This window comes from Corvus cornix, chromosome 11, assembly GCF_000738735.6.
Source record: "Corvus cornix cornix isolate S_Up_H32 chromosome 11, ASM73873v5, whole genome shotgun sequence".
Lineage (NCBI taxonomy): Eukaryota > Metazoa > Chordata > Aves > Passeriformes > Corvidae > Corvus > Corvus cornix.
The window spans coordinates 11,018,845-11,044,956 of record NC_046341.1 but is presented as its reverse complement, the minus strand read 5'-3'; the positions used below and the strand labels follow the sequence as shown (position 1 = coordinate 11,044,956).

Genomic DNA, 26,112 nt, shown 5'->3' with positions numbered 1-26,112 from the left:
CTCAGCCTAATCCTGCAGGAGGCTGGACTAGAGGCCACCTGAGATCCCTTCTAACATGAATGATCCTATCCTGACAAAGTATTGTGACAGAACTACTACTCTTAAGATCTATAAGCATTTCCGTTTGAAGGTTTGTAATCACTTATTTCCACAGACAAAATATCCTCAGCTGGTACCTGATCATTTACAAGCAGCTCTTGTTTGAGATGAAATTTTGCTAGGACTGAATTAGACTTTGATGCTACCAAATGCTGAAAGCTTGAAGTATTATTCAGCAAGGACCTTAACAATAAAAAAAACTTTAAAAATGCCTCTAAAACCCACAGATGCATGATTCAAGTTCCTCAGAAGTTGTCTTGTCCCATTTTAAAAGATGGAAAAAGAATTAAAATTTATCACAAATACCAAAAAGGAACTAACAAAAAGCAAAAAGCAGTAAACATGGGGCTTACTGTGCCAAAAGCAAATTTTTATCATGTGCATACTAAGGTACTAACCTGAACTTATATTTTGCAATTAATTTCATACATTTCTTCCAATTCAGTATCAGTTGCAGGATTGGAATCTAGTCCAATTACTAACAGCTATAACATAAACAGTTATGTAGGTGAAGTCTTATAAAAATATTATCTTTTGGAATATCTTGAAAAACTGATGGATAAGTTAGTGTTACCACCTGCAAAAAGACCTGTCTGTAATTAAAACATATAATATTTCTCTGACTCTGAAATATGAAATAAGGTTTGTAGCACAATTTCGAACTTGTATTTTGTTTCTCAGTTCCAACACAAAATAACAAAATTAAATTTAACAGCTAATATTTAGTCTTGATATGTTTAGAGACTTCTTGAACTATGATAATGTCTTAATGTGCCTTAAAGTAATAAAAAGCATTTCAAAACAATATTACCATTAACTTTAATATTGATCTATGAAACAAGTCATTATAAATTTTGTCATGTTACATCTACTCATATAATGAGATAAGCTTTGACTTACTCTACAGCAAGATTGATCGACTTCACAGAGCTGTTACCTGGTTCACGATGTATTTACTCTTACAACTTCCATTCCTAGGTTAAGGTTATAAAAGATTAAAAGCAACATTTAAAATAGATAAAGGTTTTTTTGAGCTAAGTTTCTATCTTGATCAACATTCTTGGTAACCTGAAGAATAGCAGTTACCATACCACACCAGAAGACATCATAATGAAGCTATAAGCTGTAACAATAAATGGGAAAAGATACAAAATAACAAAACGGATCATTTGACACTGCCATTTCATCTTATGTAGGGCCTGTGGTGATCAAGTTACACTGTAGTAAAAATTTACCTACTCTACAAAAATGGATGTTAGAGTAACATTTTAAAGCATGGTAGTACCCAGCTTTAATATGGCTCCTTTGTACCTTAGCCTAGAGATTACACATAGATGCAAGTTTTCGTGAAGCTATTAATTGCTAAAATCTAGACAAAATAGTACTACGTTATATTTTCCACTTTCCCTGCACAAGGTAGCATTTAGAATTAAGTTTTAAGAGCATGTTGGCAATACAGACTACTCAATGCAAGAACAAAACTTTCTGGTATGATCGCATGTTTATGTTGCATAAGATAATACAATCCATCTGTTGGGAAAATCCTCGCTGAATATTCTATCTGTTTTAGCAATAAACATGACTAGAAATCAGGATTTTTTCTTTAAAATCCAAAACTGAGTAACAGTGAACCTTATGAAGAAATATGTCTAGGAACCTGAGGCAAATTATGTATGTTAATGTTGGAGTCACTGAGAACAGTTAACACAATGTAACCAAATGTCAACTGGAATATTTTGCAGTAACTTACCGAAGAGGTCTGTGTTTAATGAATATATGAACGCTTGGTTTCTAAGTCTCCAACTTCAGATGGCGAAGATTAAGTGTTAAGGGTGTTACTGTAAATGTTTAAGTGAGATGAACATCACTGATTTTCTAATTTTACCACATGGTTTATTTCAGAAGAAAACAAGCACCAGTTAACATAGTTCTCCTGCAAGTCAGTAAACAGTCACACAAGAAAACTCAATACAATTTGCTTCTTTGTTTATGTGCAGGATATTTAGTTTGGTTTGCAAAGTATTAGAAGAATAATAAGAACCTTCTGACAGAATACCACAACTAAATTTCTAAAAAGCCACTCAGTTAATCTCAGTGTTGAATCTGGCTGTTTCAAATTATTGTAATGTATAATAACAGTCTTATTGACAATATAGATGCACAGAGCCAAAAAAAGCTAGAAATAGTGGCCAAAATGATGAACTAAGCGCCAGCCCAAATGACAACAAACATATGGCCATTAACTGAAGAATGGAGGGGTTTAGGAATGCAGTTGTCTGTGGTCTCCTAAAGTTCCAGAGGAATGAAACTCTTTGAGGATTGGCAAAGTCTGGATGAGAAGTACTGCTGAAGATGGTAGGTCCTAAAATGGAGTCAACAGCAGATCATGTTGGAATTCAGAGATTTCTGTGGTCAGAATATATTCATTCCATTGGCCTCATAATGTACATCAACAAATTAATATTGTATGGATGTCATTTCAAAGCCTACTGAAGACGAAGAGCCATTACTGAAGCCATTAGAGCACAGATGGTTCAAACTATATGCAGATATTCATACTTGCATTTCTGCATTATAGCAGGGGTTTTTTCTGTTGAACTGTAATGAATTGTCTCATAATCTATTCCATCTTCTTGCCATTAGCAGGCTTTGAATGTTCACAAATAGGAGCAAAGAACTCATTTTCCAGAGCTTTAATCACACAAAGAGGGAATGCCTAATTCTCTAAATGAAATGGTCTGTGATCACTGAAGCAGAGATTTAATATATCACGGCAAATTAGGTAGATTTTAATAAATTACTTATCTCTCTGAATACTTTACATATGCTTATGAAGAAACATAGCCTGTTTGCAAACAGTGGAAATCCACAGTCTATAAAATCCTTTGAAGAAAATGACAAATAAAAAAGTAAATTAAAAAATGAAACGTATTATATCCTCGTTCTCAAGAGACAATCCTTTTGCAGCATTGATTCACAGCTCCATTAAAAATATCAATTAAATCCTTCACTGAGATTGGTTAAAAGCTGTAAAATTACGTTTCCACACTAGACACTAGTTATTCAGATACAACAATTTATTGTATATGTTTGATGTAAGTTCTAAAAGTGACAAAACCCAAATGAAAACACAGTTGCCCATCCCTAAACCCAAAGTAGGTGAAGCAAAATCTGATACTCTATGGCTTCTTTTTGTGCTTTGACAGATGTTGGCTGCAAGTAAATCATCTACTGTACAGAAAATGATTGCGCCTGCCCTCCCCCTACTTCAAATTATGGTAACCATAAACAGCTGATTATAATGTTTGTAGAAGGGTAAAAGTTATTTAAAAAAAGGTTGCAGTAATTTAATAAGTCCTGCAACTAGCCTAATTTTTTATATTTAATTGATAGGAACTGCATGCATCAAAGAAAACACATACTGAGATTTAATGTGCATAAAATGGATATTAGCATTTTAAAGAGGCAGATTAACACATTAATCCAAGTAATTTTCATATATTGCTTTTAATAAAATCTTCACAGTATAAAATTCTTAATGAGGCTAATCATAGGCATTCCATTTAGTGGGGTGATTAGGGATAACATAAAAGTATTTTTAATCAGTTTTCTAAGGCTTATGGTTTTTTTATTAAAAATTAAAATTTTGACTTGCATTTTTATTACTGTTTTATGTAAGAAAAAATCTTAAAAATGCAAATAAAGCACATCATTCAATCATGTAGGTATTAATTATTTACAAGACGTTGTCCATTGTGGAGATATTCTTAGCCTTAGGGGGGAAATATAAAAACAAACAGACTGAAAAGTATACAAAACTTTACAACTACAAATCAAGCGTCCTTTTCATATAAATTATACATTAAATATACTGTAAGAATTACAAAGATCTCATCTTTGATGCACTATCAAGCATGTATTTACACTGGGAGAAGGATCTTCTGTAGGCAAACTTCCTTTCATGCCTCGTAGTCATCTTTGCATTCCCCTCTCAACTGAGGGCAGCGCATGGAGGGCTTCCACTGTTCCTTTGAGCTTTCCAATTACTGCACTATCATCTTGTGAATCAAAAACTAGAAAGGAAACACTGCAGAACAGCATTAGCAATTTCATTTAAGGTTTCAGTTTTGTTCTGATAATCTTCCTTAGCATTTGGACAGATTAAAAGGCTCCTAGAATACGGAAAAAAAAAAAAAAAGGTAAATAAATAAAAAAGAAATCTTCCATTTCAGGTACTCAGCCCACTGGAAACCGAGCACCCTAAGAACCAGCATGTATATCAATGAAAGCATTAGTGCTGGAATTAACTCTGAAATAAATAAAACTATTTGTATAATAATTGCCCGTATAAATTAATATTTTTTCATAATGTGTAAATAAAGGTGTTCCAAACTCTATTGAAAACATATATGCATATTTAGAAATAATTTTAAGTAACATATATACCAATTAATGCATTTTCTAGACTGTGTGTATGACGGGTCCAAATCAGCCTGGACAATTATTAGTATTTAAACGGTAAGTTGTTCTTTCCAGTTTGTGCAGTGCAAAATGATTTAAATTCCAAGCTTCTATGTTGTAAAGCTTCTGTGTTGTAAAATAGTGAAGTATCAACAAAGTTGATAATTTCCCTAGACTAAACTAACTACCTTCATCTTTGTGTATGGGGGTTTTAAAGTAGTATTTAAAATTTCTATTTTACAGAAATTAGCTGACATGATTTGAAATTGCACTCTTTTACAATATCTAAGTAAGCCCAGAGGGCCAGAATCTCTGCTGCTGTGATTAATACATGCTGCTAAGTCAAAAATGAGGCTCTTTCCCAGTCCTGCACAAAAAGCAATGAGGCTGCCTAACATGACTCTAGAAGGAATTTGAATAAAAACAAATAAATCTTGATGGCACATCTTTTCAAAGCAAATTATACAGCTGATAAATGGCAAGGTTATGTATTTACTCTATCAATTCGGATAAGTACTCTGAGACATGCAATGATGCTTCACGTTGCAACTTCTAGGCTGCCGGGACAGCTCAGAAGAGGTTTAGTGAAGGGAAAACATGGGATAAACCTTCCATCATTTACTCTGTTGAAAGACTTATTATAGGACAGATTGGATGCTATTCTTAGAGCTCCAAACTATTTTGTATATCCTTGAACAAATAACTCAGTGAACTGTCAACTTCAGAGCAGACTTCAGGGGACAGTATTGTTTTTACCGTAAGAACAGCAGGATAACTGTAATTAATTATATCAGAACATTAACTCTATTTTCTCAGTTTTCATATTGTCATATTATCTCTGAGACACATTGTTAGATGTCTTGACTGTACAGTCTCTTTTTCATCCATCCTCTTGCTTAGTCATTCACTTATTTGCTTCAAATTTCATGGAGGCCACTTTCACACAACCAGCAAGGGAAGGAACAAGATATGAAAAAGATACATGCTTGCAGTCCTCAAATAGAATGAAGGAAGCTTACGGTATCTGAGAATGACTACATCCTCATGTGGTAGTGTCCTGTGAATTTTTCTGTGTCTAGGTTTATTCTTTTTCCCTCAAACCAATATCCATCTCAGAGAATGTGCACATATTGCTCAGGAATTCTATTTATTGTGCCATTGAATTTAATTGAAGTCTACATCCAGATCTTAAGAGCAGACCCTTTTCCAATAAATTTGTCCGAGAAAATACACTAACATGTTCTTCTCCCATGATCTGACATACATTAACATAAAATTAATTTCAATTCTCTGAAATCTCTAAATTTTCAGAGAATATGCAATGTTATATGTTATGGATGCGATAGAAAAAAAATAACTGTATGGCATCTATAGGGAAGGGCAGAAATGTGGACAGGAAAAAGAATGAAAGTATTTTCAGCTATTACTATCATTTTAATAGATGTAATGCACATAAAGTAAAAATTAGTTCAAATGTCTTACAATTAGGGGAAGAAATGCTCCTCAATATTGAAATAGCTGTCATTACCTAATAATGATTAGCTTTTAACAGAACAATAACTAGTAACAAAAACCAGTCATTCCTGTAATAATAATTCTCTGAGATGATGATTAGGATTTTTAGAAGTTTTGTGAAATGTGACTTTCAAGAGTAAAAAATTGTATTTATATCACTAATCAGTCTTACCAAATAGGAATTATGACAGTGGAAATTATGGCGTTAAAATACAGAACAAAAACAATCTTCCAGTGAGAGACTACAAAATACCTTTTTGGAGATGTGCTTTTGCACAAGAACTTGGAGAAAAATTATTGGTGGAGAAAAGCTTAAGTGGTTCAGCCACATTAAGAAGTGCATCAAATCCATATATTATTTTTCCAGAGTATGGAGGTTTGATTCTTAGCATTTTCTTTATTGGGTTCTTGGAACTTTGATGCATTCTTTGAGTATTTTAGCTGCTGCATGGATGAAAATCATGCATGATAATGGAAATGGTAAGAAAGCCTACTTCTTTCCCTCAATACTCAGCTCCCCATCGCTCAAGGTACGGTAATTATCCCCAACAGCAGAAGTAGCAGTCACACTGGCCTGGCATTTCAGGAGGGCTAACTGGAATTCCTACTCTTCAGTAGGAAGAGTGTGCACTGTGTCCAGTCTTGGAGCTGGTTCATGTACTCACAGAGGGACTGCTTTATCACAGAGATCCCTGAGCGTCACCACAACAGGAAAGAGGATTGAGACAAAGAGGGAGGAGAAAAATGCAGCATTTGTAACCATGACCCTGCTACCACAGGCAACAGGAAACTCTAAGCAAGGAGAATATTTTCCTTCTCTGTCTGTGAAAGGACTGAGTAACCTTCTCAAATCTTCTTATGAGCATTGTAAAAACACTCTCCAATGGCCCAGGAATGGGAAGACACTTTAGCTCCTACTCACCTCACCTTGCTTTGGTGAGTCACAGTGAAGGGCTGGTCACAGTCTTTTTCAGAGGGGTGCTCACTCTAAACTGACCCCTAACCAACACCCCCAGCATTTCACACTGTCTCGGATACAGTTTCGTATGGAGGACACAAAAGCTGGATGCACTCTGGGGGTTATACTGTAACTTTAAATAAGATCCAGACATCAGCAATACAGAATTATTGACATAAATTTTTATAAATATATATAGATATTTATAGTTCTTTTACAATGAAGTATGTTGTACAAAATAGAGAATTACAGGAAGCAGATAGGTCTTTTAAGTTCTTAGGTTTTATAAACTAGCTGGGGATGCTGTTTGATTTTGGTTTTTCAAATATATTTTAAGGAATGACAGTAATAGTTTCTGCAGACTTTTGCAAACAAATGTGGAAGCCTTTAGTTAATATTAAAGAATTTCTTCTTGACACAATATCAAACAATTACTTTCACAATAAATCTTGCAGAGAAATTCAACAAATTGTTTTTAAGCTATAAAAGTTTACAAGAAAGTGATCTCTAAAACTTACCATCAGTGTCTTGTTCAATGATATTTCTTTGCTTCTGGAGTATCTCTTTCAAATGGACCAAAGCAAAATCAGTATCTTCACATTCAAGATCCTGTTCATCTTCTGAGGTATCACTGAGCACTGTAAATTTTAGGGTAAACACACACACAAAAAATTACATTCGAAAAGGGTTAAAAATCAACTTACAAAACAGAAAAAAAGGCGAAACTGTATTCTGTTCTTTATTCTTCCACTGAATAAACATAAACAAGAACTCTTTATCAATTAAATTCAACGTTTTCCATGACAAGAATAGTCTAAGACTTTCTTTTAAATCTTCCCCTCTTCTTTAATATTATTTAGCTGTACTGGAAGGACAGAGAGGTTGTAACCATAGATCCACAGGATTACAGAAATGTTTCATTTTTGTTCCCCCTCCCACTACCCCATGGTACAATTCTTGTTCAGAGGGCTATACAAACAACTATACAAAATATATGCCTCTCTTCTGTGAACTTAAATTACACCCATTGCCTCCAAGTATGGCTTTCCTTTCAAACACATAATTCCAGTATTGTGTTGGAGCTGGCTTGAGTTAGTGGCTTGTGTTGGGGCCAAAAACACCGAGACTGACAAAATGACAGGAATTTAGAGCTAACATTTGGTATGTCTTGGCAACATTGTTCAAACAGTGAATGTTTGTGAGCTTTACAACCTCAAAATGTTACAATAAGCATAATTCGAAATGGGTAACATCAAGTTACTTTATATCCAAGTCTACAGGAGCGGATATCTTAGACAAAATATGAATATATGAATAAAGCTATGGATAGCGTTACTGTCCCTTATCTCTCCCTGGGATCCCAGACTTTCTCTCTAGCTGATTTCCACATTTCATTTCTGTTAACACCAGGTATCAGTACACACTTGCAGGAATCCCAAAACTACTGAATAGGAAAAAAATTTATCATCCTGTTAAAAAGCACCATGTGAGAGGATATTTGCTAGGCACTGCAGGAAAGAATAGAGAACTAAATGAAACTTGTTTGTCAAAAGCAAAGTGAAAAAACAGTAAGTGCTTTAAGCTTAAAACGTGTTTTACAATGAAAGCCTGAATGATAATTTATTTTTGTTTTTGAACAACACTTATAGGCATTAACACCAGGAGGTAATTTAGACTGGACAGAAGCTCTAATGTAGGCAAATTTGATTCCATTTTTTTTTATTCCAGAGACCAGAATTTTAAGCAGCAAGTAGAAAACTTTGTGCATTAATTCAGTACATTAATGTGAAGCTAACACTGCATGCAAGCTCTATCCTATAACATAGATTTTGTTACTTTGGAGAACAATGACTTCATATAGTCTGTTCCTAGGAATAACTATCATTTCCTACCAAGAAATGATGCACCTGTCAGGATCAGCCTGGAAACCTCTTGCATAAAGCTGTTCACTCTTGTTATCACAGCAGGATGACTCTTAGAGGAATGGATTCCTCCCTTCTTCACATATGTCTCTCCCAACACTTGTCAGAAGAGCACATACTCTACCTCCAGGTCTCAACACTTCAAGTACATTCTGGCATGAGGAATCAGTGAAGATTCACTACACAGCTGAAATTTCTACACTCTTAAAATGCTGAAAAACAACACTGGAAGAATAAAAAATAACTATGACACAGTTACAGAAAGGTAAATGGACTGCCAGAAACATGTCTTGTTAACTGATTTAGAGACTTGAACATGTAAGTAAATAATGATGGGGTTCAGATGCTGCAATAATAATTTTGTATCCTGTTTTTATTCCAAAGTTTTACAAATATTAGCAAGTATATCTTCCTCAATTGAATAGGGAATTTGAATCCTGATTATACAGAAAAAGAAACAAAATAAAAAGACTACCCATGTCACACAATGCAGCTAGAAGAAAAGCAAATATTCTGACAAAATCTCCATATTAATGACAGAGACAATGACTGTCTGAAAACATAAAGAAAAGATGCTTGTCAAAAGAAGAGAACCGCCTTTGCAGTTCGCAACAATTACTAACCTAAAAAGGATTTCAAAGTTTTCCTAGTCTCCTATTACCTCATGCTCATGTATTTTATGTCATTCTATTTAACAGCATGTTTTTCTTGATTTTTTTGATACTGGTTATTTTTGCATTTTCTGCAACTAAAATCATTTATTCAAACGTGGAAACAAAATCAACATTTCTAACACTTACAGTGATTCCATATCAATAAATGAAGTTGAAAGAAGAGAAATATCAACTTTATTTTGAAATCTTGTCTTCATGAGCAGGGAATTCCACTCCAAACAAATTTTAGACTGGATATTAAAAATTATTTACTGAAAGAGTTGTCAAGCCCTGGAACAGGCTGCTCAGTGAACTAGTGGAGTCACCATCCCTGGAGATACGTAAAAGTGCAGTGCTGGGATAACAGTTGGACTCAATGACTTGAAAGTTCTTTTCCAACCTAAATGATTCTAGGACTCTAAAAATGTTGTATTTTCCATATAAATTCCATACCAATTAACATTATTTTTTAAGCATAAACTAAAAGAGTATAAAGCTGTGAAATGCATTATTTTCAGGGTCAAATTGGTTCCGTTTCACCTACAGTATTAGCCTATAGTTGCAACTTTGGCTTAGCAGAAATTTTCTGTATTACAATAGTATATTTTTTTCAAGAGCTATTCATTAAAGTGATTCTTCTTTTAGAAGATAAAAATAGCATGTGATTATCCATTTATTTATGTTTTAATATGGATCCAATCATTATGAATATCTTTTCAGCAACTTTCATTGTGACAGGAAAAAAATAACACACTACTTAATACACTGCCTATGCTGCTATAATTTGGCCTAGCACAAACACCAATAAAGTGTCAGGCTAAACCATCTGCAGGCAATTTTCAATGATATTTATATCCTTGATAATTTGGTTTCCTGAGCTTTAAAGCATTAGTTTAGTTCAGTTCCTGTTTCAGCTGAAAAAGCTCTGATACTAGTTTGTAAGGCCTGTGATAGAAAACATGTGTTGAAGATTTAACTAGGCCAGGTTTAAAATGCATAGAGTTGGAAACTTTTGGTGTATGGGCACAATCTTTCCATAAATTTTGTTTCTTGGTGGTCTTCTTGCTAGGATCAAGTGGGGAACTGGACTACTGATGAACTTCCTGTCTTTCTATTTAGTCAATGCAGAATTGAAATTTCAACACAGGCCACGCCAGACACATCAATGACTGCAGGAAACAACCCACCTACAAACACAGAGGACAGTACCATGATAGCAACACGTAGAAGATGAATACTTCTGTTCAGAGAAAAAGATCACTGCTGTAATCTTACCTTACTTTCACATCAGGCTTGTAAAATAATTTTTATAAATATTCAAGTATTTATAGGAGAAATTGCAGCCCACATGCTAGCTATTTTCCATTGCTAATTTATCCCTCAGGGAAAAAAAAGAAAAAAAGGAGTATTTTATCCTTGGTATTGTCAAATTTTAGAACAACATTATCAATTTTCCTATTCTATATGGTAGAATAAATCATTTGCTTGCTTATTAAGTGAAGTATCTTTTTTTTTTTTTAAATCTCCAAACCTACGAATTGTTTTGGTATGGTATTTCCATCCCAACAAGTAATTATTTCATGGTGTTCCCTGCTGCATTCCAGTAAAACCTGTTTTCCGGCCAAGACGTGAAACTCAGATCTAGAAATGAAATGAAGAGAGATCACTCCTTACTGTGGAGTGAATCAGTTACTTGTGAATAAATACATGTTTAGAAGGTTTACAAGTAACTCCAACACTTCAAATACAATCAGTAGGCTTTCTATTCTTCCACAAATTAAATAAATCTTTAATTTAGTAATTATACAATTTTAATGGAGATTGACCATCAAGAGAAAATGGAATCAAAGGATATTATTCATTCTGTATAAGTAATATTCTGTATAAGCACATACTATCTCAATCAAAAAATTTGAATAAGAGCAAACATTATTATTATGAAATTGGACAAGACTAATTTATATTTTTTCTCATATGCATTTACATAATAGCTGTCTGCTAGATCAATCTATCTATCGCTGGAAATTCTAGGGCCAAGGAACACTTTCTGCAGCTCTTAGACTCTTTGTAGTACTTTGAATTCAGAAAGCAACAAATGTACTACACTACACTGGGTAGGTATGTGCTTTTCAGATTCATTAGTGGTAGAATCCTGCTGATAGATTATCTCTTTTGCAAAACAAATTTGTTAAAAACAAAACAAACAAACAAACTCCCAAACCAAATCCCAAACCACAGCACTAAACTAACATTAGATGCGGCTGCAATACTCTGTGCCACATGAACCTACACAGGGAAGAAATAAGATCAATTGTTCCATCAGAATGCAGTTATCATTCCTAGCTGAAACAAAATTTTTTCTAGTTAGTTAGTTAGGTACTGACTCCTCAGTCTAACCTCCTCAAAAGAGACAAACAACTAGGTGAACCACAAGCATTACTTACTAAGACCTATAATAGAGTTTTCCAATACTAACATGTACCTGTCAGCGAGTGGATCTGGCTTTAGAACAGACTTGAGATACTCTCCTTCTGCACAATTATCTGCCTGATCCACATTTATCACTGCAAAGCAAATCAGAGTTATTATTAGTATCAAATGCTTTTTCACCTTTTAGAAGAGCATGAGGAAAAGAACAAGGAAAAATAAACATTTGTTTCTTTCTTTTCTAAGGAAAAGCAACAATGTTAGAATCAAATCTGAAAGGTCATATGATCTAATGGTGTGTCACTGGCAGGTTTATGTGCACACTGTCAAAAAAGATACAAGCAGCATCTAAGCATGCCACATAGCTGTCACTTTCTGTTAATGGCAATAGCACTCATGATTTTAAAAGCCAGTGGTCTTTATTGCTTTGTATTTGAAGTGATTTACTGCATTTTCTTCCACTGAGGAAGCCAGTGATAATGATAATGTATGGCAGAGTGCTTGTCCTTTTTGACAGCCTCAGTAATTTAATCCTCCTTTCCTGCCACAATATTTCAATAAGAGAAACCTCTAGACCAATGGACTGGAGAAAACCACAGCCTGGGGAGTGTGAGTGAGTGCTCTGAAAGCTTTTCATTGTTTTAATTTAAAATACAAACACAAGGATCAGCTTTTAATTTTTGCACTATTAATATGACCTCGAGTGAAAGTTAGCCTTGGTTTAGAAAACATACTAGCAGAATGAGAAGCAGGGTATTAAGAAATTCTTTAAGAAGTTTTTGGGCATCTTATATTACAGAAAGTAGCTGCTGGCTTGCAAATGGTATCAGCCTGCAAAAGCAGCAACCTACTATGAAAGATTATAAAAACTGAAAAAGTGTTAAAGGAATTTTTAAAAAATTAAATAAAGAAGTGAAACTGAAAAGGTTTTGCTGGGACAACTAGAATGAATACAGGCCCCTAAGAATCAAACATAGCTCTTCAGAAGAGTTTTCATTTGGTTTTGAGGGGAGAAGGTGGAGCTAGAAATTTGTCTGTCATTAAACTCCAACATTTTTAATATCCACTCTCTTCTAGTTACTCTGCCACTGTATTCACAATTCTTTTTCACTCTCCACATCACAGTAAGGTTTCCTTTTCCCATGTGCAGACAGAAATCTTTAACGTATCTCATACTGTCTTCTGCTACCCAAAATAAACTTACTTGTATAACTAGAAAGTATCAACTCTGCTAAGGAGCTGGGAGTATTGGAATACAGAAGTATGAGGAGCTATGAAAGCCTAACTTCCCAGTAGAGGGATTTACTAGAGGACATATCTCTGTTAGTCCTAGGAAACCCATTTTCCAGAGCTATTGATTTTTCAGTTTTCTCCAAAGCTGTTCCCCAGCGCCTACATGGCCAGCAGAACGGCTGTTAGGAATGGGTTACTATCACAAAACAGCCAGTGCAGTTACTTAGTTGCTGAGTCATTCAATCAAAGAAATCTGCAAATTGCCACCTTTTTCTCTACAATCAGAAAGCAAAGCACTGGCGTTCTGTCTTTGAATCCTTATCTTCCACTCAAAATTTCTTACTTTCTTAGGTTAAAAGAAGCTGTTATTGTCATCTGCTGCTCTTTTGGACATGTGGATGACTTTCCACATGTGCTACTCTCATGGCCAAGTGCTCCTGAGGTCACCACAGGAAGTGATGGGGAGGCAGCAGGGAGACAGATGGACAGCCAAAGAACTTCAAAGGAAATGCCACATCAACAGATTCTTCCCTTTCCCATAAGCATCCAAATGGAATTTCCTAAGTTTACCAGTACTGTATCTAAAACAATTTTAAATTCAAATTATTAACAAACCTAAGGAGTTCAAATTCATTTCACTCAATGGCAAAAATTCAGACTAGTAAGTAAAACATTCGGCACAAGAACTCCCTTCAAGTCTGGGGAAAATGATTAACCAGAGTTTAAATATATTTTTAGATCCTGATGAATAACACGCTTTCATAGCACCCCTTAGTACTGCCTGAACTTAGAAGCATTAACATTGCTGCAAGGCATGGAACATCTCATATTTCTATCCAATTAATTGCAAAAATAATCCAAAATTAACTTGTGACAGTTTGCCTCTAAAATTATCAGTTTAAAGTTAGTCCTAAAGAAGTACTAAAACCTGAAGATTACAATGACCCTGGAACCTTGTTAGAAATCTTTGCAATTCAAAACGTTGCTCTGCTATGGTTCAGTTTTTTATAGTTCACATTGTAACAAAACTAAATGACTACATGATGAAACAGAGTTTCATCACAATGAAGAAAAAAATACTCTGCAGTCTTGAGCTTTAATGCAGAAAGGGAATAAACATAGAGAATTATAACAACATTTCCTGATGCAAAGCCTTAAGATTGAGGAATCCACCTTTTAGAATAGGTGGATTTTATTCCATCTATTTTTAATAAAACGTACTGTTTTATTAAGATGTTTCCCACACCTCCTGTTCTTTTAGTCTCCTTCCACTTGTACTTCAAGTTGTTCAAATAGTCACATGTTCACCTGAGAAAGAAAAGTTTTTGAGAAATAGAAGCTTCCCAATTAAATTTCATATAAAACCTTTGCAAGGTTTCATAAATCTTTCTTCTGTTTCTGCTGTTCTCTAGAACCACTGCATAATTTGGCAAGTTCCACTGTTCTGTGAATTTGGAAGCACTCTTGGATACTCCAATTACTCTTTTCACTGGTAACAATCACAATAGCTCCTCAGTCACTATAATTATCAGGAGATACAACACAATGTCACAGGCAATCAAAAGGTTTGCAGCATAATCCTGCACTGTGTAAACTTCCCCATTCAAGTTTCTATTCCAAGACTCTGGAAGGAAGAAAATTATCTTCTAACCATTCTTAGTGAAAAACTAATAGTTAAAAAAAAAAAAACAAACCCAATTAATGCCAAGTTACACGCTTGAACCACCTGTGAAAATGGAAATTCATGGGATCTTGTATGTCCAGATCACTGGAACTCTACTATGTTGTTTTTCAACAAGGTTCTGTTAATCTTCTGTATCTCACATGCCAAACAATGACAGTGAAGAATGTGCAAAAGGTTTTCAAATGTTTTTTAAGCAATGAATCTCATGAAGCCTTCTGTAGCAGTTAAGATGTTTTTAAAACAGTCAATCTGTTCCAGTTACAGATAATATTAAATGCTTTATTTATTATAAGAATTAGTGGTTTTTTTAGATTACTTATGGACTTACCCTGATTTTCTCCATGCAAAAGTCTAAAAGACTATTAGTTTCCTTCTAAGCTCAAAGTAAATTTCTTTCTACCCATGCAAATCTCGTTTTTATTAAAGAAAATATTCAATTAACCTCAAATATTCAGCATACTCAAATCTAATTAGGCATGAATAAGAGATGCAGCAAAGCTATAGTAAACACACATGCAGATTTCATTACTATTCTCTTACTAGCTTCTCAACTGGCATTATCAAAAAGCAGACTCATTAGGGTTTTTCCCCCTATACGCAAAACTAATCTTGAGTAGAAATTAGACACTCAATTATCTAAGCAAACCTCCGCAAATAACAACCACATTAGTATTATGCTGCAGAGTACAATCCTGAAACAATTAAGACCAAAACCCACCTTTTTATATTGATTTGTTGGGATATTTTGAAGTTCAAAGAGTTTTATAATCAATATCCAAGCAGCAAATAGAAAAATCAAAATTGCACAGCCAGGTTATGATTAACAGAAATAATACAATACAGCACTACTAAATTGGAAAGCCTTATGAATTACAATCTCCAAATCATGATGCTATTTTCAAATATCACAGCTTGAAATGTATTGAAGTTTCATAATTACCTTAAAAGTCTGAAATTTTATTCTGTATTCATCATAACTTTCCTGCATTTTCAGGTAAACTTGGCAGAGCAAATACCTAAAATACTACCATGCTTAAACTATACCTAGTATACCCAGGAATCAGAATATTGTGTAAGACTTTTATACCTTCTGAATGCTTGCTATATTCAAAGCAATGAAAATTCAAAAAGCAAGAGAAATTAAAAACCTTAAGAAGCTTTTATTGGCTTATGGTATTATTTCAACAAGGTTTTGAAAAACATATTTCATTTATGTCTGCCTATCTAGAACATTTGGAGAAGTGTCTACAGAAGCTAACAAGATGAATATTGTCCAGCTCATAATAAGAATTCTTATTTATGTAACATCTTATTTAACATATGATGCCAGGAATCCCATTTGTTTGAATGGAAGGAGGCCTCAGTGAATGCAGGACTTTGCTGCACTACTGGTTTTTTTTGTGGTTTTCTTTCTTTCCTAAGGCCTTACAAAGACCAATGTCCTTCTTGGAGTCACAGAAGTTAACAATTGCATTGTGTATCGACATCAACTACTTTCAAATATTCATTTATTAGAGTCTAGCATATGCAACATGCAGGATTAAGTATTATGAAGTAAATAGCAATGTATTAGTACTAAATACAGTTGAGTAATTTCCCATTAAAAAAATTTCTTATTAAAGGTACACTGAGTATTCACAAGTGATGATCAAGTCCAATTACATATTTTCTCTAATTGTAATTTAGTTGTACATGGCTGGATAGAATGTTTTTCTTTTGCTGTATCATGTATCAATAGAAAAATTAGTTCATCACACTCTTTCAAAAAAAAAAAATTAGTTATGTAAAGCCTAATTTTAAAATGTATGCATTACCAGCATATTTAAATATGTTGCAGTTTCATTTTCTTACACAAGCCTACTTTTGTTTTTCATTTTATACTTAATAATTGCATCCTTATCTCAGTTCTTAAAAACCATCATTAGTATTTCCCAAAATATTGGGAAAAATGACAAATACAACCAGTACACAGATAAGTGCAAATATAATGTACGGGAAGGCAGGCATTATTGCAGGCATTTTCCTAAGAACTTAAGGGAAAGAACACACCTGCTCAGGGATAGGTCACACTCACCAGTGCTATAGTTACAGTCACTCCTCTGACCACCTGTTGGGTTTGGAAGTGACAGTGGATTGTCCTCTGCAGGGAAATTGTTTCATCTGCATTCTACACACAGCTGCTGTATTGTTTCATCTGATGTAATTTGAGATTTAGTAAAACCAAGTGATGTAATTTTAATTCAGATTTTTCAACTTCCTATTTAAAAACAAAACACAAAGCAAAATAATTATTTTGTGTTTCTTGAAGTGTTAACGCAAACCAAGCTTACGTGTGAATCATCAGGTAGTTAGTTGGTCCATTGATTGATTTTGACATAGACACAATAAGAATCTAAACCTCATAGCTTGCAGTTGAGAATATTGTTGCAACAGATACCGGCTGACATTTGATGTTTAAAATATTTTTGCAATAGTCATAGCCTACTGGAATTTAGGTTAAGATCTTTATGTACTAATGCTACCTGAACCACTAATTTCAGTTGCCATTATTTTTAGCTACACAGCAAAGTGAGCCCATAACTGATTGAAAAAGTTTCAGTAATATTAGGTATCAAAGTTTTCCAAATGGAAGAGAATTGTTAGTGCCTACTGCAGACTATACCACATTCAATAAAAATCCACCAAATCACAAAGTAGTTAGGCATGTAAAGTACAACTGCATGTAAATGGAATTCAACTTCATATACTGAACTTGACTAGTTAAATCAAACATACCTTTAAAAGTTAAAATTAACATCATAAAAGTAAACATAATTGTTCTTCATCAGACCTGTTCTTACTCTCTTTAAGCAAAATTACATTCTTTTCTTTCTTGTAAATTTGTCTAACACTATTCAGCAAGGTCTATAGTATTTTGTACAGATACATTGCAATAAGGTTTATGTATTTAAGTGTGAATGTCACACTCAACAGAAAGTCACAAGTACTTCCCTAGGTAACTGTAATTTGAAGAAAGAAAAGCCACTCCAAGGTTTCCAAAGTGGAGTATGTAGGTGAGCATTCAAAGACAATATTCTTCAAAGAGTAAACACAACACGTTGGAGTACAGATATGTCAAAAAAAAAATTCTTGTTACTTCTTTCATTTCTTTCAAGTTCATATCTTTATTAAAAATATTTCCCCTATGTGGAAATATTTTGACAATTTTTGATTTTAAACTTAAATCCCTTGAAGTATTAATCACATTCAGAAGATTAGCTTTCTAGATTCAGTGTTCGAACTGCAAGTCAATATTCTAATTTATTATGCAGATAGCTTACATTTCCCCAAGCAAATTATATGATTAATCAAACTGAAAAGCAGGTGTATCCTATTGTAAAAGTATCCATCATATAGAACAATTTCCGTTGCTGTCAAGTCCTTTCAATATTTGATGAAGTAATTTTACCCCCTCTTTTCAAAAGACATTTCCTTTTATTATGTATCCTAAGACACTTTAACTAAAAACCCAAATCTGAATATTTCAATAAGGTTGTTTTATTATTCAGTAGATTCATGGAAATTTTACTAGGATGACAGAAAAAATTCCACACCATTCTGTCTCCACTAATACAGGTACACGGCTTCAGCTGGCAATATTACTGGGATTAGCATAGAATGATGAAATATTTAAAGGAATTTTTTTTCTAAAATCTAATAAATCAAATGACTGCCAAATGTCATTAAAGTGATGGTCTCTGACTTGAATATGCTTTTCATATTCAAATTTGAAAAGAAAGAGATGAAAGCTTGGAAAGGTTACTCAGTTTCAACTAATAACCTCAAGCACTCTACATTCACATGCATAAAAAATGAAATTGGCTCTATTGTCTAATTTTACTTCAGAAACAACTCTTTTCTTCTTGCACTGAACAGATGTATTAGCATCTGTATTTAAAGGGATATGCTGAGTGGTTTTGTTCGCCCCAAAGTATTTAGCAGCTATGTCAGACTAGTTTGTACACAGACAGTAGCTTATGAATCAAGTCCAAATACAATATCCTGTATTATAAAGTATTCCTTTTACATATCTTAAAATTTGTTTGACATATTTAACACTTGTAATTGCATACAGTAGGCAAAGAATATTACACTTTTTCAAGGCTAGTGGGGTAAATCCAGGTGTTCTGCGTTTTAACTTAAACCAAAGCAAATAACTGAGTCATACTATTAGAAAATTATAAGAAAAAATAACAAATTATCTTGGAGCTTAACAGTCAAGACTATTTTGAGTCCCAGTTTTATTGATACTAAGTGTGAATACAGCATATACAAAGGAGAACACAAGCTGATTAAAAAATATATTTACAAATAAAAAATATAGAACTGCTTAAGAATAGTATTAGCTATCATGTCACATTTTATCATTAATACAAAACCTCTCACATTATGTAGCCATGCTGAAAATATATGTAGCATTCAATATATGATAGGAATTCATTTTTAAACAACCATTTCTATTTCTATGATGCAGAGTGAAGTATGTTATTTAAATCTTTTCCTAGGCTGGTTTTTTTTTAAGCCTTGGTCTCATTTATTAGGTACTGCTCAAGTGAACAATGGATAGTTTGTCAATTACTGCCCACAAATAATTCTATTTAATGGGAATAAAATTACTCTTTACATTTAAGCATTTAAAACAAAATTCAATACAAAATTTCACCTAACACAGAGAATGGGCAGATATTAAAATAAAGAATATTAAATGCTTTCAAAAATGTCTCATAGAAACTGGTTCAGTGCTTTCATTTCAGGTGAGGAAAACAAAATATGGGTAAGATACTTAGTCTATGTAAAAATGGCTTCTCTACCATTTAATACCGAATGCTACCCAGAGATTTGGAAGAATCACTGCACTCCTTCAAAAGCTTTAGGATTAGGGTAAGTAAGTAGGTAAGAATTTGAAATCTTAACTTTTCTCACATTTCTGATTTCTGAGATTAAAAAACCCTTGGTTTAATTCTGTAATTAGTCTTGACTGCCATCTTGAAGCAGCTGTGTATTCCATATTTTAATTTCTTTTTTGGCCACAATAAAAGGCTAGCACTTTGATGTGAAAAATAAAATTCCAACTGTCTCAAATGGTCAACAACAGTATCCCACAGAAATAAGTGCTTTAAAAAGTAAGTTTGTGCTTTCTGCACAGAACAGTCGAGTTGAAAATACCTTGCTTAACGTTCCTATTTTTTACATCCACAGTTTTAACTAATATATTGCCTTGAAAAACTCAAAATAAAGGGAACTTCTAAACTGTAAGGTCAACTTGAATCCTCTATCTACCAGTGCTCAAAAATATGCGTGCGTTACTCCTTAGCATTTTATATATTTCCAGAGTCCACTTACTTCTATTTCAAGCAAAGAGCACATAAGATAAACTACAAGCTATTCTTCAATAATGACAAGTAATCATCCATTTGCTATCAATATTTCAATCACTATGAATATTGATTAACAAATACATTACTGAATGAGAAATAATCCTCTTCCTCTATCAAGTGCTGAATCCCTGTGATCATCTTATTAACAATGTCAGAATAGAGCCACAAGAATGCTATTACAGGAACGTCAATGTAATTCAAGTGTACAGAGACACAAACATTACTCATTAATTATGATTAATAGGACAACACAGAATCATAGACACATAAGAATACATATTGCAAAAAAACTATTCTAGTCCTGTATGCAGTGACTTTTCATGGGAGGAATAACATCTTCTATTTTCACCTTTTCCCCACACTGGTGTAGATGTGAGAACAGAAAGAAGGATACAGAAATGCTCCCTGTTCATTCTCCACACAGATGGGACTTACTAAAGTGCATACACCTTAGACTCTCCCTAAGACTTGGGACGAAGAGATCTCTCCTTGTTGAACAGCTCTTTTGGAGAAGAATCCCTGCTGAAGGAGGGAAAGGCGCATATAATCTTTCTCCAGCATTACTGTTCTGCCACGTGCTAGGAGAAGAATGAAATGGCCCAAGACTAGCAGCATAACATGGTTTGATGCAATCCCTTCAGCTCTGACTAGAATTAACACACTAACAAAAAAATCTATTTGTGACAATGAAAACAACTCTGGTTGCTGCCATTCATTTTTCAGACCAGAATAAATTCATCTTTAATATCTTCAAAGGCATGAATTATTTGCTACAGCTTGAGTCAATTCAATGATTAGGTACTGGCTCTCCATGTGAATCTGTAATGTACCAGCAATGTACTCCTTTTCTTTCCAAAATGACAATTTCAAATTCAGTATAAAGCATCAAACACTTTAGAAAATACAAAGTTCTTGAGGGAAGTGTAGCTTTCCCACCACAAGCATGACAACTATACATCTGAACACGAAGTCACATCTGTACTTTGCTCATAATAGAACTTCTGATCACTCGAATAGTGCTTTCTTTCTCTTCAGCTTGCCTCACACCCTTTCTGAAGAAAAAACATAAAATTGTTCCATGTTCTTCTCAAGTGGAATTGGTTTTAAAGATTTGATTTTGCACCTTTCCCGTGGCACTGCCTCAACTAACAGATTTTAAAGATAAACTGTTTCTAGGGATGAATGAATACAGAAATATAGATACATCTGGACCTGTTGGATTGGTGAGATACAAACTTCCATAATTCTGAATTTTATTTTCTCCCCAAGAAGCCGGGAAAGCTACATAAGCAATACTGTTACTGTCCTGAACTAAGGTACACCTACTCTCGCAGACTGTCTCAAAGAGGAAATTTCACTTTTTTAATGTTTAATCACTCACCTTTGATTGATCCATCAGAAAAAATAAAAACCAAATACCAACTCTATCAAATCTCAAAGCCAGTTAGCTACACAAGTACCAACTAGTTACAAAATTCAGTAATTCAAAGGTTGTGAACTTACAACTACCTTTCATTTCAAAGGGAAGCAGGATCCTTAAGTTAAAAAATCATGAAAGGCAGAAAACTCCCTGAGGAAAAAAGATAGCTGTATATTTTTGGTACATTAATACACACCAACATTTAAGTTACACAAATAAGATGAAATAAGTAGAAGTACTTTGTAAGAATCTAGTCCAAGACAAATATAATGGGATTTCTGCCTTTCTATACCCAGCTGTGCATGTATTTTTCTATATGAAGATCACAGACTTCTGCCTTGATTTAAAAAATGAATTTCAAAAATCTGTATCTGAAAGTTAATCCATTAAGGAAAAAAAGTAGCTCTTAGAATGGGAAGAAAGCAGAAATATCAGTATAGCATCTTCGTTTGTTAGGCGTGCATCTGTAGTGAAAAACTGCATCAAATTGCACATTTTTAATGTGGTTGGGTTTTTTATTTAGAGTTTTAATACCTAGTATTTGATATTGTGTCCTCCCCTTGTCATTACAGTATTGTGTGAGAACAATATAGACCTTCAAAAATGAATAGAACTTGATTTTTATAATATGCATATTGTGAAAAAATGATGCTTGGTGATACGTATCACAACTAATCAAACTAAAACTCTGTTTCAAATCCCATCCTTTGCTTTTTAGACCTCCAGTTAGAAAAACACATTCTATTTGTAAAGTCACCATAACTTACTTCCATGTCCATAAATTCTGATAAATAGTCTCTCCAGTAAGCAACTGCATTTGTATTCATAACCTCAAAAAAAATTACTAGCTAGGTTGAGAGTGACTCTGCTGATGCTTTTCCTGTGGGCTTACACATTCATCCTTAAATCTGGTCTTCTACTTAATTTCATATTCTGACTAATTAGTTTTATTTGTTACCTAAAAAATAATGGGTAATGACTCAAGATTCTGTAGTTTTCAATCATTTTAAAAGCTGGAGTTTGGTGTATTTGGGTATTATTTCTCCCTCTTCTTTCATTTTTTCTGTCACAAAGAATGTACATGCTTTCAATTACAACTTCAAAGTGTATTTGACAAGGGGTAGATAGAAGTTGTAAATCCATCATTTCAGCATAGTGTGTACTCAAACTTCTGTCATCTCACACTTTATCAGTGGCAAAACACATCTTAGGTATTTCCTGGATTCTTTAAACTTTCTTTTACTTTAGTTTCTAGATTACAGTGACCCCCATAGCAAACAACCACCTTTAAGAAGGAGAATGGCAAATGGTTCTTTTTAATCTTAGACCAATCAGTAGTCTTTGAAAGTACTGACTACAAAGTTTAGTAAGTTACTTTTATCTTACTCTGACAAGATGGTTCTGTTTCATAGATTTTATTTCTTGTCTTATTAAATATGCTGGTGCAGCAGTTTTACTTCCCCAGTTTCTTACAGAAGAAAAGCACAAAGCAACAGAGGTTAGCTCTAGACAGGACTAGGAGAATAAAAAGGATTAGTATTTCTGGCACAGTAGAATTAAGCCAACTCAGTAACACAGGGTAATACTAAAACCCTAAAATTTAATTCTCTAAATTCAGATTAGATATTCACAAAACAATCCAGGTTGAGGAAAAATATTGAACACTCAAAAATCTCCCTGAAGTACACCAAAGATATTCAAGTCCTGCAAAAAAAAAAAGGGTAAAGAGAAATCGTATCAGCCAAAATTTAAAGCTGCAATACAATATCCAAATAATTTCCTTTTTTCAATGAACACGGCTAGCACATAGATGGAAATACACTATTCAAGTAATTGTACAAAAAAACCCCATAGTAAATAGAATAGTATCTATTGCTTTGTTATACATAAGCTTGAAGCTTTACAACTTCTCACCTTAGCACAAATATGTCCTTCACCAGAACCATGCGCAATTGGTATTGCTTTGTTGCTGTCTAAGAAAGATTTTCATGTCAAAATTAGTTAGAACTTGAGATCTTAACTTAGAGGTACAGGTAATGACTGCTATCAATAAATTGCTTTTAGAGCAAGAGAATGCACTTATGGTATCTGCAAGAAAACAAGAGAGATCTACAGAAAAAACCAGAGCACTACCAAAGAAATTGGGTTTGCCAGTAATTGTCTTGTGGCACATTTTAAGACAACTTGGAAGTTGACGGCAGTAAATTTTATTGTGAAAATTGAATGCTGTATAATCTCCTGTAAGGATATGGTGTAGATGTGGGAGTGCAAAGGAGGAGGGGATGGAAGAGTAAAGATTTTTTTTTAATTTATTCTTTTTTAAATATAAAGACCATGCCAAAGAAAATGCAAATTCCCAGTTTTGATGTCTATTTTGAGGATCTGAAACAAGGCTTTTAATCAATGTATTATACATCAAATTGATAATGTTAACTTCTGATTATTCAAATGTATGAAATATTCATAGAGAACTGTCCAAACTTTTACATTTCTCAGACTTCTTTTCTCTATTAATTATCATGCCTGGAAGCTTTTTAGTAAAAGCAGCAGCCATCAGCCTGACTGAACCTGACAAGCTAGCAAGGCCCAATTACACTGGCACTCTGTGGCACTTTGATGTACTGGAAACGAAAAGAGATAGGGGCAAATTGTATAGCACATTATGTTAATGACTTGATTTAATCCAGCCACTAAACTTTATGTAGCCTGTTAAAAAAGATGCTAACACTAATTATGCCACTTTGGAAAGGAAAGAAGGGGACAAGCATTTCATACCGACAAAGTGAAGCTCATAAATGTTGTAAATGAAATGAAACAAAATGAAGTAATCTATGATTAATCATACATCATAGACAAGAAGAAAAGAGAAAGAAGCAAGTGGTACAGTTAAGTACTGGAAAATCTGTTAGATATCCTTTATGATCAACATATCTAAGAAATAACCATGAACTGTCTAATTTGCAACATGCAAAAAAACCCCAGTATGATCTTAAATGGCTTAAACAGTTTGGCATACAACTCAGATTTAGAGGATAATTAGCATAACGATCTCCAAAAATCACAAGTTTTATTTACAGTGTTTGATTACCAGCAGGACATTTATCTCAAAAGATAAAAGGCAGTGATTTTTAATCTTAAAAAAATACAAATTCAATAACAATTTTGACATGCTGTATTCTATAATTAACCTAAGAATTCATATAAAGCAATGCATATTTTTAAAACCCAATCTGTACCAAATATATTGTTGTCTTAATAGTTCAGAGGTTTTATTGTTTTATCTACTCTTCATGAACATGCATTTTTGTTACCAGAGGAACAGATCAATGGGGAAAGGTAGAAATTGATTAACATGAAATGAAACTACACTAAATTCTCTCTGAAGTGCTCTTAAATAATTGTGATAAAATAAAATACATGATGACTAGAAAATTACAGAACAAGTGTATTATATTTTGACTTAATAGAGATGAGTAGTAGTCATTTTAGTTCTCAAAACTACAGGTGACAATTTTTTAACATTATACATATAAACAACACAATTCTGTCTTCCAAAGTACCTTTTGTATCTTTCTGAAGAATATATGAGTGCTAGCATTTCTAAACCCCTTCCACAGCTTAAAAAAAAGGGAGCAATATTTCTCATACAAAGAATTGCTTCTTGTTGAGAGTTGCTTTGTAGGATGTTTCACAGCCTTGAAAAGAGCTTTTAAAAAAAAAATCAAGCTACCTCTATGATATCACATTGCAGAACATTAAAAACTGTGAAGTCTGATAGGATCTAATGGTACAGCCCTAGTCCTTTAAAAGAAGGCTAAGACAGATTAGAAAATTATTAACTGTTAGAAGTACTGTCACCAATTTTAAGTACTAGTTTTATACTTAAGATTGTTCACTCAAGGTTAGATCAAAAGTATGAAATCTTTTTTTTTACAGAACCATCCTACTGAAATACTGTTCAAAGTAAATTTTCCAAATTTTTATTAATGCTGGTTATTTTGTATATATGTCTTCATGCTAATCAATTGCTGGTTTTAAGAATAAGTCCAGAGAACATCATTAGCGTACTTGCCCACAAATGATAATAGGAAAAGAAGTACACTGAAGTGATTTGATACTGTACATATATAACTTTTCTGAAAACTGACGTTAGATACAGCAAAGCTACTCTTAGAGGGCATTAGGCTTAAAATATTTTTTTTTTTTTACTCTGGCCAAATAATTGCCATAAACATTCTGACTCAGCTGTTTAATATTGGTGGATAACGGACTTGAAATAATACAGTCATTGCCATCAGTTTTTACTGACTCAACAGCATCATC

The 26,112-nt window shown here is 33.6% G+C and overlaps 1 long non-coding RNA gene across 16 annotated transcripts in view; it reads right to left on the bottom strand.

Moving 5' to 3' along the window:
• Positions 1 to 1,970: 1,970 nt before the first annotated feature.
• Positions 1,971 to 26,112, bottom strand: part of LOC104687470 — a 51,100-nt gene continuing 26,958 nt past the window's right edge. For 4 of the 16 annotated variants that reach the window (XR_002044886.3, XR_751530.4, XR_751525.4 and 1 more), the window contains 6 exons: positions 17,027 to 17,209; positions 14,490 to 14,576; positions 12,091 to 12,172; positions 10,884 to 11,249; positions 7,552 to 7,671; positions 1,971 to 4,271 (listed from right to left, as the gene is read on the bottom strand). This is a non-coding gene — a long non-coding RNA (uncharacterized LOC104687470). Of the gene's footprint in view, positions 4,272 to 6,997; positions 7,167 to 7,551; positions 7,672 to 10,883; positions 11,250 to 12,090; positions 12,173 to 14,489; positions 14,577 to 17,026; positions 17,210 to 23,703; positions 23,763 to 26,112 lie in introns of all 16 variants that reach the window. The other 12 variants (XR_002044884.3, XR_751533.4, XR_751534.4 and 9 more) reach the window with 12 other exon arrangements.